At 35.4% G+C, this 15638-nt stretch overlaps 1 pseudogene; it reads left to right on the top strand.

Moving 5' to 3' along the window:
- Nucleotides 1-15638, top strand: part of LOC113108037 (low-density lipoprotein receptor-related protein 1B-like) — a 109074-nt pseudogene that overhangs the window by 26923 nt on the left and 66513 nt on the right.

Here is a 15638-nt window from a genome sequence, read left to right as displayed (position 1 = left end):
AAGTGTTTTGTGATAATCTAAATCTTTTTCAATTGGTAGATTCACCAACTAGGCCTAACTCGAAAAGCGCCATTAGAAGGCTACAACAGGAAACAAGTTCGGCAAATCAATACAGAAATTCAGTAGCTGGTTGATTACTTATTAGAAAGTTTTCTATTGCATCAAATTTCAGATTCTTTAACATTGCGAAGATAAATAGTGAATTGAATCATTAGGACATACATCCTACCTTTCAGAATTAAATGCAGATTTAATCCATACTGTATATAAATATAAGTAGATAAATGTGTATTATTTGTATAAACACTACCATTTCTAGCAAAAGTAATAAGTACGTTTGTAATTCATTTTTGATTTTGAAAGTTTATTCTCACAAGATTACATTTAGTTAATCAAACTGTAAGACTATACCATAAAAAACAGATCCATGTTGAAAACTGTTGTGCTCCCTAATGTTTTTGTAGAAATTTGTAAAAACGATTTTTTTCTCAATAATTCTTATAAAATAAGATTCAAAAGAATAGAATAGAACATGTTACAGTGTAGTTGTCATTCTACTGTAATATAAATGCACAAAGAAGATGAAGGTAAAGGCAAATACTATTTTAATAAATTCCAAACAAAAGGGTAAATTCAGGACGGACAAGCAGGTGCACGCATAGGTAAATATTAAAATAACATTAAATAGATAACGGCGACCAAAGAACCAAAAGAGGGCAACTATTATACACAAGATAATGATGGTAATTAACTAGACACAGATAAATGGAGGTTAACTAATAATAACTAAACGAAAACAGGAACATAACCAAATAAGATCACACAAGAACTAAACCAGAACAGAAGACAGGAAAACAGCAAATGAAAGAAAACACAAGTCCATAGGTCTCACAGTAGTCTTTACTGTTACATTTGATCAGTGCATTTCTGCTCAATAAAGTATTCATTTCTATAAAAAAAAGTAAATCTTATCTTATCTTTTTCTGAAATTAATCGCGATAAATCCCACATAACATTCAAGTTTTTAAATATACGTTTATATTGCAATAATTTTACATTTAATATTCAATATAACCAATATTATTGATGATGTCTGTATAAAAATGTTTCCCTCCCTAACATTTTGTATACTGTAGTTTCATTTGCGCTTTGATATAAAAAGATAAAGGGTACAGTGTGCGATAGTGCCTTTGTGCGTTCAATTGTAGAGCATGATCTTTAGAGGGCATGTTTTAAAAATCTCCCATTTAATGTGACACTAAAAATGTTCTTAAGTCTGGCTCACACTACAGGATTTTTAGCCTGATTTAGCCCCGATTTCCCCCTGCCGAGAATCGGAGCAAACATTTTGTTGAGCACCTCGATCTGTCCCGATGTTCGGCGCGGATTATCTGGTAATGTGAGGCGTTCACCGATCGAATCTTGCTCCTCCTGATTTGCTCGCACACAAGTTGGGGCAGCCCTGATTATTATCAAACTTGTTTGATATTTAGGATTTAAATCGGGATGATGATGGCTTTATGATTACGTCAGTGCTTTCACAGCCAATGCGCAAAACCACAAAACAGCTGATGTACGGCTTCATTGGATAGCGGTGATAGAGGAAACTGTTTCTTGACATTTTTTTTAGTAAAACAACTGTCTGTAATGTGTCGAAACTGCATCACAACTGTAAGGAAAAATAGATGAGCTGGAGTGAAATCGCCTCAGCTTTGAATGCATCGGGTGAGTGCACAAAGCTAGCAAGCTAAAAAAAAAAAAAATTAAGTGATGATCTGCTGCGTGAGATCACGTGAGGCGCTCCTTCTGGCATGATAATCTTAATGATATCTTGCAGTGTGTGATGTGCCACGATGTTCAAATCTTGTGTGTGCATGTCTAATATTTGAGGGAAGATAATCTGCAAAGATTCTCCTTATGTGTGTGCTGCAACCAGATTTCAAAATCGGTTATGATTTTAAAACTCCTGTAGTGTGAGCCAGGCTTTAGCGACTGAATAAATGCAGAGTGAGAATGCAGAGTGACAGAAAGAACATCTGTGAGTGGGGTGGTCAACCCAAGCTCTGCTTAAAATACTTTTAAGGCATTAAACTGAAAAAAATAAATAATAATAATTGCCTGTGTTAACGCGTTAACATACATTTGTGTATGTACACCCACACACATACACTTATGTATGTCATGTACCACCAGCATTATGGATCAGTTATATTTATTTAAAGCTTTATCACACCTTTATAAAGGAAAGACCATCTCAGAGCCTGAATGGCCAGGGGCTGATTAGATATGCATGCATATCTAATGCATGCAGGTGGGCGGATGATCTCGTAGACCCTTGAGTTGGTGTTTAAGTGGGTAGTGAGTGGAATTTAACTTAGAATTCCATATTTCTATCTTCTTTGCTGAATATAAACTATAGTCAAGCAATAATATAAGATAATGTCCTTCTTTCCTTCACAAATGCGCACATAAATACCTTACCATGCATATGGAGTTGATTATAAGGTATAAAATGTAAAGTAAGCACAACCTCAATGTAAATATGAAAGGAAACAATGCGAAGAGATGAAAGATTCTTGGTGTGATTGATTTTATCTTTGTGATAAGTAAAGTAGACTGGGGTTTGCACGTATAGTCTTTATGATAATACAGCTCTCCCTTCCAAGCACACAAAACTGTGCTTTTCTTTCAAATACTGGCAGTCTGTGTTTTTATAATGCATATACGGCACATTCTCATGCAGGTTACCCACAGAGATCTAAAAGAATGGCATATATTATTATGCAGCATGAGAATGTCATCAGAGAACAAAGAGTCCGATTCAGCATTGAGGAAATTTTTTTTAATATATTAGAGTCCCTTCACCCCACGTGCTTTACAAGTCAAAAGTTTAGGCATACTCTCTAAACCTTTATTTATATTATTTTGCAGAACTGAAAATAAGAAGTCATCAAATCTATGAAATGTCACAATTAGGTGACCAAAAAATGTAAACTCTACCAAACTTCATGAGGTAGTTTCTTGGACGCTTTTTAAAACAGTATCCCATGTGTGCTGGACACTGGCTGTTTTTGTTTTTTGTAAATATACTTTTAAAATTAATGCGATAATAATGCATTAATGCAAATTATTTTTAACGGAATACATTTTATTAACATGCAAATAATGCAGCACCCATTTTCTGTTTGACCTATGGCCTAGCCCGTAGTTCAGTAAATAGAGATGCTGTGTTGCAAATGAATTTGCCGCTGGATTTAGTGACTCAAAAAAAAAAAAAAAAAACCTTATGACACATCTAGCGTTTTTTTTTTTTTAGACTCGCTGATACTGCCACACAAGTGTGAGGTCTTGCTTTCCCAATGCACGCACACACCTGACTGCTTTTTCACTTTCAATTAAAACAGAAATTATGCTGCTTCTCTAATTTTACATGCACGTATAGCGGAAATTTCATCAGACGACAGCTCGATTATCAGGATTTTTATGCAGATTAACATCTTGGAAGGGAGAGCTGGTCATGTAGTCTTAATAATGTGTTGCGTTTCAGTCACTATTTCATGTTCATTCCATTGTCTGACAATAGAAACAGAAAAATATATTATTGAAAACCATTTTATTGAGATTTTTGCTGAATCAAAATACAGTATGTAGGCACAGACAGGCAAACAGATGTAATAATAAATGTACAGCATGTTCAGAAGAAGTGAGCTGCCCTGGCATGTGAACATTTAAACAGGCTTGTGTAGGTAAGTTGCTCAATGCAATGTTAATATTTTCATGTGTCTAATAGACATGAACAAGTGATTTGAAAAACATCTATGACCTTTGAAATTAGTCTTAATGCTCTATGTTGACTATAGTTTCACTAATAAACATACATTTGCATAAATCATTCATACTGTTTTTGTCCATGCCCTAGTTGATTAGAGTATTAAAAACTTAATTTATTAATTTAAGGTACATCTTGGAACAGATCAAAATGTGTGATTAAGTTGTGATTAATCACGAGTTAACTCATGACAATCATGTGATTAAAAATATTTTAATCAATTGACAGCCCTATATATATATATATATATATATATATATATATATATATATATATATATATATATATATATATATATATATATATATATATATATATTCAGATCTAATGACAAAAGTAAGTAATCAGAATGTTTAATCTAATTTACGATCAGCAAAGGAATGGACAATATGTTCAAATTAATGTCATGGAATTATATATAAAAACAAGTTTATTTTCTAACTAAATCTATAATTTCTTATACTGCTTGAATGTAGTAAAACACCAACAGATGTAACAGATGTAGGCATTGGCCATAACTTTAAGATTGAACCCTGGATTACACATAAAATTGTCTTCAGAATCATTCATACAGTACATGTGAAAATCAGCTGAGAATTGAACAAATAGTTGTAATAAAATGTATTATAATCATTTGTTCGTCTCTTATCAGGTGTACTTAAATACCAAAATGACAGCTTTTCTCATCCATGTTTTGAACTTGAATGAAACCAGTTAATTCCATTATTTCTTTGTGATGCTTCTAGTGTGGTAGCTGGTCGATGTTTGATACAAACTGCATCTGCAACTGCAAGATCTTTGGTTTCTATCGGCACTATCTCCCTCCCTGCAAAAGCAACATAAATTAGGGCATTTGCCAAGGTTAACCTGTATAACACGCTATCAGTTGATGTCCCTGTAAATTTACTTTGGTCTTGCGGCAAGGGAAATGGTTTATGATTTCAGCCACCTGGCTCAGTAAAATCAGCTACCCTATAGCTTGTGATGAGGGACAGGCCTTATCTTTACAGCGAGGTTTGCAGGGGAAATGTACTCAGCAGAGACAGATGATCAGGAGATCGATAGGAACGGCGGCTGGTTGAAAGATGCATCATCATTATTAGGGGGAAAAAAATCCAATGGCCGCCTTACATCAAAGTCACATCTGTTATTAAACCGTGAAGCAGTAATTGAAGAGCATGATGACTGAAGAAATGAAAGCAATTTTACTGACAGGATGCAATCTCGCCAACTTCTCCTGGTACAATCTTTAATGGGATGTGACCACTCAGGGAAGTGCAAGCTGCTGTTTAGCGGGCTGTGTGTCACCTTAAGACCTGTGCTGGTCTGTGATCAAACAGTTTAAGTGGACATTACACCCAGAAGCAATCATTGATGTCTCTCACGCCAGACAGGTAAAGATTAATATTGACTGCAGTGATGACCTGTATGCAAGCAATCTTTGAATGTCAAATACACTTCTGACTGCTGAGGGTAGGATTTCATTTATACACACCTGGCCTCACTACAGAAAGCAAATGTCTTTTTGGAGGCTCACTGTGGCCTAAATGACACTAGTATTTGTTTCTGGTTTACAGAGGAGGTTGAAAAATATTTGTGCTTGTACTCATCATTAAGTGGACATATGAAAGGATTTAACCCTTTCGCACGTGAGTTTAAAATGTTCTAGCTGAGCCCCCGAGGTGAGTTTTTTTTTAGGCAAACATTATTTAATAGTGCATTCAAGTCATGTGGGATACATTGTATTTACGAGTTTAACGCACATGAAGACCACCACAAGGTCGTAATTTCGAGTGGCAAACTCTGAATTTTCTTTAAGCTCAGAGTTTCCGAGTTTTCCAAGATCATCAGTGTGATTGTACGCTTCAGGGACCAACCAAGAATGAACACACCGGTGTGATTGTACGCATTAAAGGGTTTTAAGCATGCAGTAGACAATTGGTCTGTTTTAAAACCTAGTGTACTGCATAGGGTACATTAGGGTACAAATTATAGGTGTACAAATGCATTGCTGCATAATATATAAACACTATGGTTCACAAGTTTTGTGGTCTGTACGTTTATATTTTATAAAAATACATTTTATTTCATTCTGATTTTCTAATTTAGTTTTAAAGAAACATTACTTATTATTATTATCCGTGTTGAAAACAGTTGTGTTATTTACTTTTTTCATTCGATTATTAAGTTTGTATAATTTATTTATTATTCCTGTGGAAGCATTTTCTAGAAAATATATGTAAAAAACAAAACAAAAAACACACAGTAAAAGTAAAACATTTAAAAAATATATTTTAAAATCGTTGTCATTTTTTTTTTTTTGAACTATAGTTACTACAATTATTATTACTATTGTAAAACCAAATATCGTGTTGAAGTGTCCATCAACCATAAAAAAAAAAGTTTTAAATTATTTGTAATTTTATTTTTAAGTTGCTAATCCAAAGTGAGTACAGTTTTATTGTAGCAATCACATAAAAGTATGCGGTATTTTGGACTGTGATTTTGTTGGTTAATTTCTTTCATCCAATTCATTTATTCATTCATTCAGTTAAATGCCATTCGGTTCATTCAATCTCTCTGTACTTTAACAAATACAAATATGTGTTTCATTTTACGGTTGCATGGCTACGACTGTCTCCGGCTCTCCTGTATTCCTGCAGCAGACAGATATGGTCTAGGCTCAGAGCCAAGGACAATCTCTGAGGCCCTTTGTGGCACACTCAGACTTACAGAGCGGAAACATCACGAGAGGCTTGCTAGCCGCAGCGCCACTGTGAGAATAGATGCACTCTGATGGCTTTGTGAATGAAGAGTCTTTGCCTTCAGCCAGGGCATGTAGCCAGGCCGCCCTGAGCTTTGCCTCATTGACTCACACTGGGAAGGGAACATGCATAATGCTCAAGTCCAATCTCTTTACTTTACTCACTCGCTCACTTTCTCCCACCACCTCCTGTGCCCACCCGCACACTGTGGCGTAGCATAGTTTTGGCACTGGAAAAGCACAGCACACCACCGGATTATATGCATGTGGTATGAAAAGAACAAACAAACGATAATGGCATGTGCCTCCATTGGCAGCCAGACTTGCGGGTTCTGTGACTTTGGGAAATGAATAATTCATCAGTTTTTTTTTTCCAGGTGGCAAGCTGTGGTGGGCTGATGACGATCTGGCTCAGCTGGGAACAGTCGCCAAACGGGATGGACGTAACCCGGCCGTGCTGCGCAATAAAACCAGCGGAGTGGTACACATGAAGGTGTATGACAGAGATGGTCAGAAAGGTGCGTTTGCAAGGTTGTTGAAAAAATAGCTTGATCAGTCATTGTCTTTGAAATTGTTTATGTTTAATGTCTTTTTAGACTGTAGGATTTCTTTCCAGTGTTGTCATGTTTCCCAAAAGAACAGGAAGTTTGAGCTTGAGTTTTTACGTAGCCAGTTTCTTTAGTTAAATCACACCCTTTGCATTGAAGTTTACTAAAACTAAAACCTTTAAAAAGGTTTATGAAATAATAAAATAAAAATAATAAATAAGCTAAATTAGTTAAATAATAATAATAATAAACTTCTAGTTGCACTGTTTCTCATTTTCTAATTTAACTTAATGTAATAAATTAGCTAAAGCTAAAATAAAAAATGAATACAAATTACAAATGAATAGTGATGTAGACATATTTTTAAATGTCACAACAAAATACTTAAACTGTATAACTTAAATTTCAATAAAATGGCAAAAAAAACTAATTAAAACAATTAAAAATATATATCATCTCAATGATGATAAAATAACACTGCCAAGTTCCATGATTTAGCTACTAGATATAACTTTAAATGTTCATTCTTCAGAGCATTTACTGGACAAAATTCTTATGTAAAATATTGTTTGCTCAGTTTTCCCTGTTTAGGACTGCACACGCATTTAAATTAGCCTTAAAGTTAATAGACATGGACTAAAAGCACCAAAACTATATATATATTTTTTTTTGTAGAGTCTTAAAATAGCATATAAAAATAAATGTACTAAAATAGACAAGACGATACATTTAAGCATTTTACTGTGCTGTTTAATTTACTTGTAAATAGCTCTAAGTGAGTCAACTGTGTTCTGTTTTCTACCTTTTTAATTAATTAATTTATTTTTACCTAATATAACAAGCCTATCTTCCCTGTGTGTAAGCAGAGATATATTCAGATATTGGTTTTCCATTTTGGGAGTTATTCTGCAAATAATTCACACTAATGGCAGATCCATTAATGGCATTGCTGTTGATTCCACTAAACTGTCGACTTGAATAAGGAATGACCATTAAACGGGCACAAATGTAAATCTATCCAGCCACCAAATTTCTCCGGCAGCAATTAGCCTCTCTATTCATAATGCGGAGCTGTCTTATTACTGTCGTAGATGTGCAAGCTGAGCTTTCCCTGAGAGCTTGTACTAATACACAGTGGTGCAGTTTCCCTCCCCTTCACTTTCAGTTATACAATTACGATGAGCGTAAGACTTCCAGGAATCATCTTGACTCGAAAGCAACACTAAAACCTTTCATCAAACGAGGAGAGATATTCCAAATTTATGACCATCCCATTGTGGCCGAACTTCTTAATGAATTGCTTTCATATAAAAGCATACATGACATAACTCAGAAACTGTCTCAAATTAGTCAACTGCGTCAGCTTTGCTTTTATGACTCATAAGTAGGCTCGCAATCTGCAAACTTTTTTAGAATTTTATCTGCTAATTTGGGGGAAATCTGCAGAATTTTGACAGTCCCCACTATTGACAGTCCTAGTTTTTATCAGTAGAAATTGGAGTTTGTACAACAATATTCTCTGTAAAACTGCTTTGTAATAAAATTAGAGAAGCTATAGAAGAGATAAATCTAGCTTTGGAATTAAAATATTTGATCATTATTTTACATTATAATAACATTTCACAGTATTACTGTATTTACTGTATTTTTGATCAAATCATCACAGCTTGGGTGAGCATGAGAGACTTAAAAAAAAGTGTAGACATTATCATTATATATAAAATAAGCTGCAGTGTCAAGTTGATTGATTATTTTCCAGATATTTTAATACTTTGCTTTGGCATAAGGACTATGTGTATTTAATGTAATTTTAGAGGCCTTAATATTTTCTCATACTGTATAAATGGGTCATACAGTAAACAATGGGTTCAGGAAATGTATGAAAACAGTCATTATTTTTACAGTTTAATTTGGATGCACTAGAAAATCTGAAATTACATGTTTTACTTATTGCAAATGTATGTTTTCAGAACAGTTTGGAATTGTTATCTTCCAACAATGTATAAGCAAATCCCAAAAGCTACAGTCAGCAGTCAGCAGTTTTCTCCACAATTCGATTTTTCATTCATCAACGTTTTCTCCTTTTATCATGGTTTCTCTCAGGTAGGAACGCCTGTCAGTTGAATAACGGCGGTTGCACACAGCTCTGTCTGCCCACATCTGAAAACACACGCACATGTGCCTGCACCATTGGCTATAACCTGCGCAGTGACCGTCTGTCCTGTGAAGGTAGTTTTTTTTTCTTCACTTCTAACAAGAATTCATGTTGTCTTTGGGTTAGCTGCTTGTTTTGTTATGTAGAAGGTACCTAAAGATAACTGTGTGACCTTCTGTGTTTGTTTGACCTTCATCTGACATCTCTTGCTTGTTGTTGTCTATCACAGGCCTGAGTTCTTTTCTGATGTACTCTTTTCATGAGGGAATACGTGGAATCGCTCTGGATCCTGGTGACCACTCCGAGACCCTGATGCCCATCAGCGGCACCTTGTTTGCCGTTGGCGTGGACTTTCATGCAGGTACAAACACGGCTTTTACCGTGACTAAGTTCTGCCACAGTATCTTCCAGTGTGTTCACTAGTGTATTGAACCGCTCTCTGAATTCCCTCTGTGTGCACAACAAAGATAACGCATGTATCGCTTTCTGTGCATGACTCTTTTTTTTTTTTTTTTAGTTGTTTGCTGTCAGATGTACAGTCTCATATTAGCTGCACAGTCTCTTACCAGATCAGAAGGGACTAAACAACACTGCATATCACATGTAGAAAAGATAAAAAGCTCAGATGGGTTAAACGAGTAGGTGCAAACAGATAAATATTCTCTTTATATCTCTTAGAGCTACAACTATAAAAGATAGAAAGCAGTATAGTAGATTATCTAGTAAATGAAAGAAGAGCCGACATCGCCACGCTGATGGTGTTGAGGGGTTGTTGTCATACTATGCATTATTCATTCTGTGAATGAGGTTAATTTGACAGCGGTCTGATGCAAGATTATTCAGCCTTTTTCGGGGGAGTGTTTTGTGGTGACAAGTGGCATAAATGAAATGAATGTCAAAGAGGCAGTCCACATGTGATGGTATCAAATGAGCATTCTAACAGTCAATAATATGATACATTTCCATAAACATGCAAACACATATGCATGCTGTAGTGCAGACTCTCTCTCTCTCTCTCTCTCTCTCTCTCTCTCTCTCTCTCTCTCTCTCTCTCTCTCTCTCTCTCTCTCTCTCTCTCTCTATATATATATATATATATATATATATATATATATATATATATTATAATGTGTGTGTGTGTGTGTGTGTGTAGTTACATTAACAAATATGGTCAAATAAAATACTACTGATAATAATTACAGTTGTCAATCAATACAAATGTATATTAATATACTTTAGATTTTTAAATATTTGTATTCTGTTATTGTGCTGAATGAGATAATGGCTTAAATAAAATAGCAGTAAATCTATATAACTTACAATAATTGTGTAACTAGTTGATACTTATTTTGTCATGTTAAAATTACCATATTTTTAAATCATGTTCAATGTGTGGGGTCAGGGATTTTTTTTTATAAATGCAATACAATTTAAATACAATTCAAACTTCAACATTGTGAAATATTATTGCAATTAAAAATAAAATAAAATAAAAACATGATGATGATAATGGATCCTTAAAATAGTACTACTGTAACTACTTATCATAATAATAATAATGATGATTATGATGATTATCTTAACTGGTTAATTCAAATAAGGGAAGTCATTCATTGAAAAAAAATTATATTTTTAAATAGATTAAATATTATAATATTGTGCACCTTGTTCGTTATTAATAATTACTATTATTATTATTATTATTATTATTATTATTATTATTATTGTTGTTGTTATTATTATTATTATTATTATTATTATTATTATTATTATTATTATTATTATTATTATTATTATATACTAGCAAATGTGTTGTCAATAAAAAATATATATTTAGCAAGAAAATCACTACCTTGTAATATAGCCTATACTTCATCCTTTGAAGTATTCTTCATTTATCTTCTTAAACTAAATGGAGGTTTATGCATTCAAACTAATAAAATCATATTAATCTGGCAACTTTAAATAAATAGCTGGACAGGTAATTTTTGCACATGCTGTGTGGGTTTTGGAAGCATGGCAGAATTGCTGACTTAGTAAGAAAGGAGGGCAATAGAGGCAGATGGTCAGAGAGCTTCAATGCAAATGCTCTCACCTACCAGCAGAATCCACTCATCTCAGGTGAAGAAAACCCCAGTCCAGCTCAGCCTATGACAGCTGATTACACATGCATACCATTTGCATGTAATTAAGAGGCAGCTTGTTCGAGCATGAAACAGATGAGGGTCTTCCAGCTGGGTGCTGTCACATGTAAGAGATCCGTTAGCCGAGTGTGAAGTCAGTAATAACAGGAGGATGCAAATAATAACCGCTCTCGTCACATTCAGTTTTTAGAGCAAAAATACCATTTACATTTAGATCGTGCTTCTGTCAAAGCAATCTTTTAGTCATTGCTAATCATGTTTGATTTGTTTGCTACACCATTTGTTTTGTATTTCTCTACCAAATGCTTGTTGGTTTCTGTGGTTATTGTTACCACTAAAAAGCATTAGATATTAACATTGGGTCTCTTATAAACAGTATATGAAGCTTCCAGAATATTTCTGCTTCATTTCTTTCTGCTCTTGTTTTTTTTTTTTTTCTTCATGATGTATGTCCTCCTTCATACAGACAATGATACAATTTACTGGACAGACATGGGATTAAACCGGATCTCAAGAGCCAAGAGGGATCAGACATGGAAGGAAGACATTATCACCACTGGCATCAACAGAGTGGAAGGCATCGCAGTCGATTGGATTGCTGGTAAGAAACAAACATCATTTTAAAAATGGAATGCTGCCATTTTTTTTTTACCACTATCACAAATTTTCGAAATAAAATCTTTGCATTTCTAGCCTTTAGATTTACTACTATTAAAATGTTTTAGGCCAGTATTTTATTTTATTTTATTTTATTTTATTTTACAGAGGCTGCATATATTTGGTCAATAAGCACAACATAGTACAATACAATTTAAATACATTAAAAACAGTAATATTGTGAAATATTGTAATATATATATGTATATATATATATATATATATATATATATATATATATATATAATTTATTTAAATATTTATTTATTTTACCAGGTAACCTTTACTGGACAGACCATGGCCTCAACCTCATTGAAATTGCTCGTCTGAATGGTCTTTACCGGTCAGTTGTAATATCAGAAGGGCTGGACCAGCCAAGAGCCATTGCAGTGCATCCACAGAGAGGGTACGGATCAGTTTCAGCCATGTCTGCAGTTCATGGATGACCTCTTGGATGAGAAATGAAAATTTTAAACCTTTGAAGGTCAAATAAATTTTGTGATCTGACTCGGACTGTTCGCTGACAGATATGGCTTTAAAATGTCTTGTCCTCCACTAATGAACCGAATTAAGAATTTAAAACCAGCAGATATGCATCTCCATTTAGGCACAGGCTCATTTTGTAGTCCATTATGGTATTGTTTCAGTAATTAGGGTCAGACTTTATGGTTTCCGATCTTGCCAGTTTTGTCTGTGTTTGCCTTGAATTTGATGTTTACAACCTGCAATCTGAATCACACAGCGAAAAGACAAGTTTTAGACATATGAACGCTTTAACCCATCTACCATCTACCTGCTGACAGCAGACAGCATCAGGAGTGGGATCCTCTAAATCCCAGACATCCAAAAAAAAAAAAACTCCTATTCAAGCCTAAGGCTGTGAAAGCTGTCTTTTCCTTTCCAGTTGAGTCAAACTTTGAATGATATTCTCTTGGTGGTGTAGCAACAGTTATACACTTTAAAGGAATAGTTCACCCAAAAATGAAACCTCTGACATCTTTTACTCACCATCATTTTGTTCCAAAGCCGTTCGACTTATTCTGTGGAGCACAAATGTAGAACTTCTGTCCTATTGACTCTTTTACTGGCAGTTGAATGAGTGAATGAGTAAAGCTTTTAACCTTAAAAAGGATGCAAAAAGTATCATAAAAGTGGTTAATGTGTTAATAGCTACAAACTGATAATTGAGAACCATATCAGTCAAAGTTTTAAGCGTCAAAACAAATGATTAATTGAAAGATTATATTTTATTATGTTCTATTTATGATTCATTCAATGATTAATCTTCTCTAATGAACATGCCAAGGGCTAATGTCAAGATATATTCATTGATAAGCTGTTCCTAACCAAAATTTGCTAATTAATTGTGAAGACTTGGCATATTGTGCATGAGTCACATTGTCTACTTTTTGTGAAGCTTTTGCATCCTCTTTAAGCTTGATGTCTTCCAATTTGGAAGTTGTATGGGTTTGGAATTACATTAAAGTGAATAAACAACTACATAATTTTTTTATTAAATTCCTTTAGGTCGCTATGAACTTTAGAATTTAGGATGGTTAAAGTAGTATTCTGCAACTGATTTTTCCAATTAACAGTTATTTACTCTGGACCGAGTGGGGGAAGAATCCTTGCATAGGTCGTGCACGACTGGATGGTTCAGACCAAGTTACCCTGGTCAGTTCTGGCATCGCTTGGCCGAATGGAATCACCATTGACTATGAGGTAGGCCAAATTGGTTCCACTTCCTGATATTCCGCTTACTCTCTTCTCTTCTGATGCTGATAAAATGGGGCTGCTCAAAGGGAGAGGCGCTGATGTGCATTTTCAAATTGTTTTCTAGGAAAATAGATTATACTGGTGCGACGCCCGGACCGACAAGATAGAAAGAATCAACCTTGAAACCGGGGAGGGCCGAGAGATTGTACTGTCATCCGCCAATGTGGACCTGTTCTCTGTGGCTGTGTTCGGGGCTTACATCTACTGGTCTGACAGGTAATTTATTACTTTACTAAGTGCTACACTCTCTAAAGTGGCCCACGGAGCCAGCTGCTCCAGTCTCAATGGATTAACCCCTTCCGAGCAAGGTTATTATGAGACCTGCCGTATGTTTCTGTCATCTCCCAGGCAGACTCCGTTGGCCTTATGTAAATAGGGTGTACCGTAAGTCACCACCAAGGTGACGTTTTCTCGGCTTTAGAGTTAAAGCAGCTTTCCTGTGTGTTTTAATAAATCTCGCTACTTTTAATTAGATAACCGCTACCATAATGCTGATGTCAGACTTTTATTCTGTGCCATCCATGGCAGAGCCCACGCCAATGGATCAATCCGGCGTGGATTCAAGAGCGATGCCACCGACACCGTCACAATAAGAAGTGGTCTTGGCGTCAACCTAAAGGACGTGAAAGTGTTTAACAAAGGCCGGGAGAAAGGTTGAGGTTTCAACTTAATGAGTTATTTTTATTATGCCACATATGATTTCTTTGAACAAAGCCCAGTCATTCTAAATTTGTCAGTGTGCATCCAGTGATATCTTTTTATGCTTTTGGATGTAGGCACCAACCCGTGTGCGAGAAGCAATGGAGGTTGTCAACAGCTGTGTTTTCACCTGGGCAGTGGAAGAAGGACTTGTTCCTGTGCTCATGGGTACTTAGCCGAAGATGGCTTTGCTTGCCAAAGATATGAGGGCTATCTTCTGTACTCTGAAAGGACCATCTTAAAAAGCATCCACCTGTCTGACGAGAGCGATCTTAACTCCCCTCTCCAACCTTTTGAGAATCCAGACTACTTCAAGAACGTCATCGCTCTGGCATTCGATTATCGGCAGCAGACCTCACACCACAACCGCATATTCTTCAGCGACATCCATTTTGGGAATATTCAGATGATCAATGATGATTGGTCTGGAAGACAAGTCATAGTTGAAAGTAAGTCCAGTTTATAGCTTTCCGGCTTTATTGTAAATGCTTTCATGGTTTTCAAGGGGCGTTTGAAAAATCCTGCTAATTGCTAGGCTTTTGTTGAGCATAAAAGATGTCCAAAGATGCTTCTTCCACAGAAATGGCGATTTGTTTTTAGCCCTGTCGTCGTCCTGATGCAGACTCATTGCAGTGACCCACATGTTGTTTAATGTTCTGCCGCTAGAACCATTCCAGCCTCTTAGCAGCCATTTGTGAAAGGCCATTTGTTGGAAACCATAAGTGGCACTGCCTGTGATGTACAGCAAGGCCTCGATGCATCCAACATCTAGTAAAAAGTGGTATAATAGCTACCTCCATTTTTCTGCAACTAAATGGGACCAATTTAACTGTCAAAAAGATGTTTAAAACACTGCATCTTTTTTCTGTGTCCCCAGCTTTGATGGATTAAAATCGCTTGTCTCATTTCCACCGTCCTCAAACTGTAACAGAAATATGAGTGGAAGCAGGGTGATATTTTTCAAGATCCTGCCTGTCACTGTTGTTGGAAAGTTCAGAATATGGTTATTGATTTCCTCATGTTCGCTATATACAGCAGACATTTCAGCCGCAATCGATATTCACGT

This window comes from Carassius auratus, chromosome 9, assembly GCF_003368295.1.
Source record: "Carassius auratus strain Wakin chromosome 9, ASM336829v1, whole genome shotgun sequence".
Taxonomy (NCBI): Eukaryota; Metazoa; Chordata; class Actinopteri; order Cypriniformes; family Cyprinidae; genus Carassius; species Carassius auratus.
The sequence above is the reverse complement of the archived record's forward strand: the minus strand, read 5'-3'. Positions and strand labels throughout refer to the sequence as shown.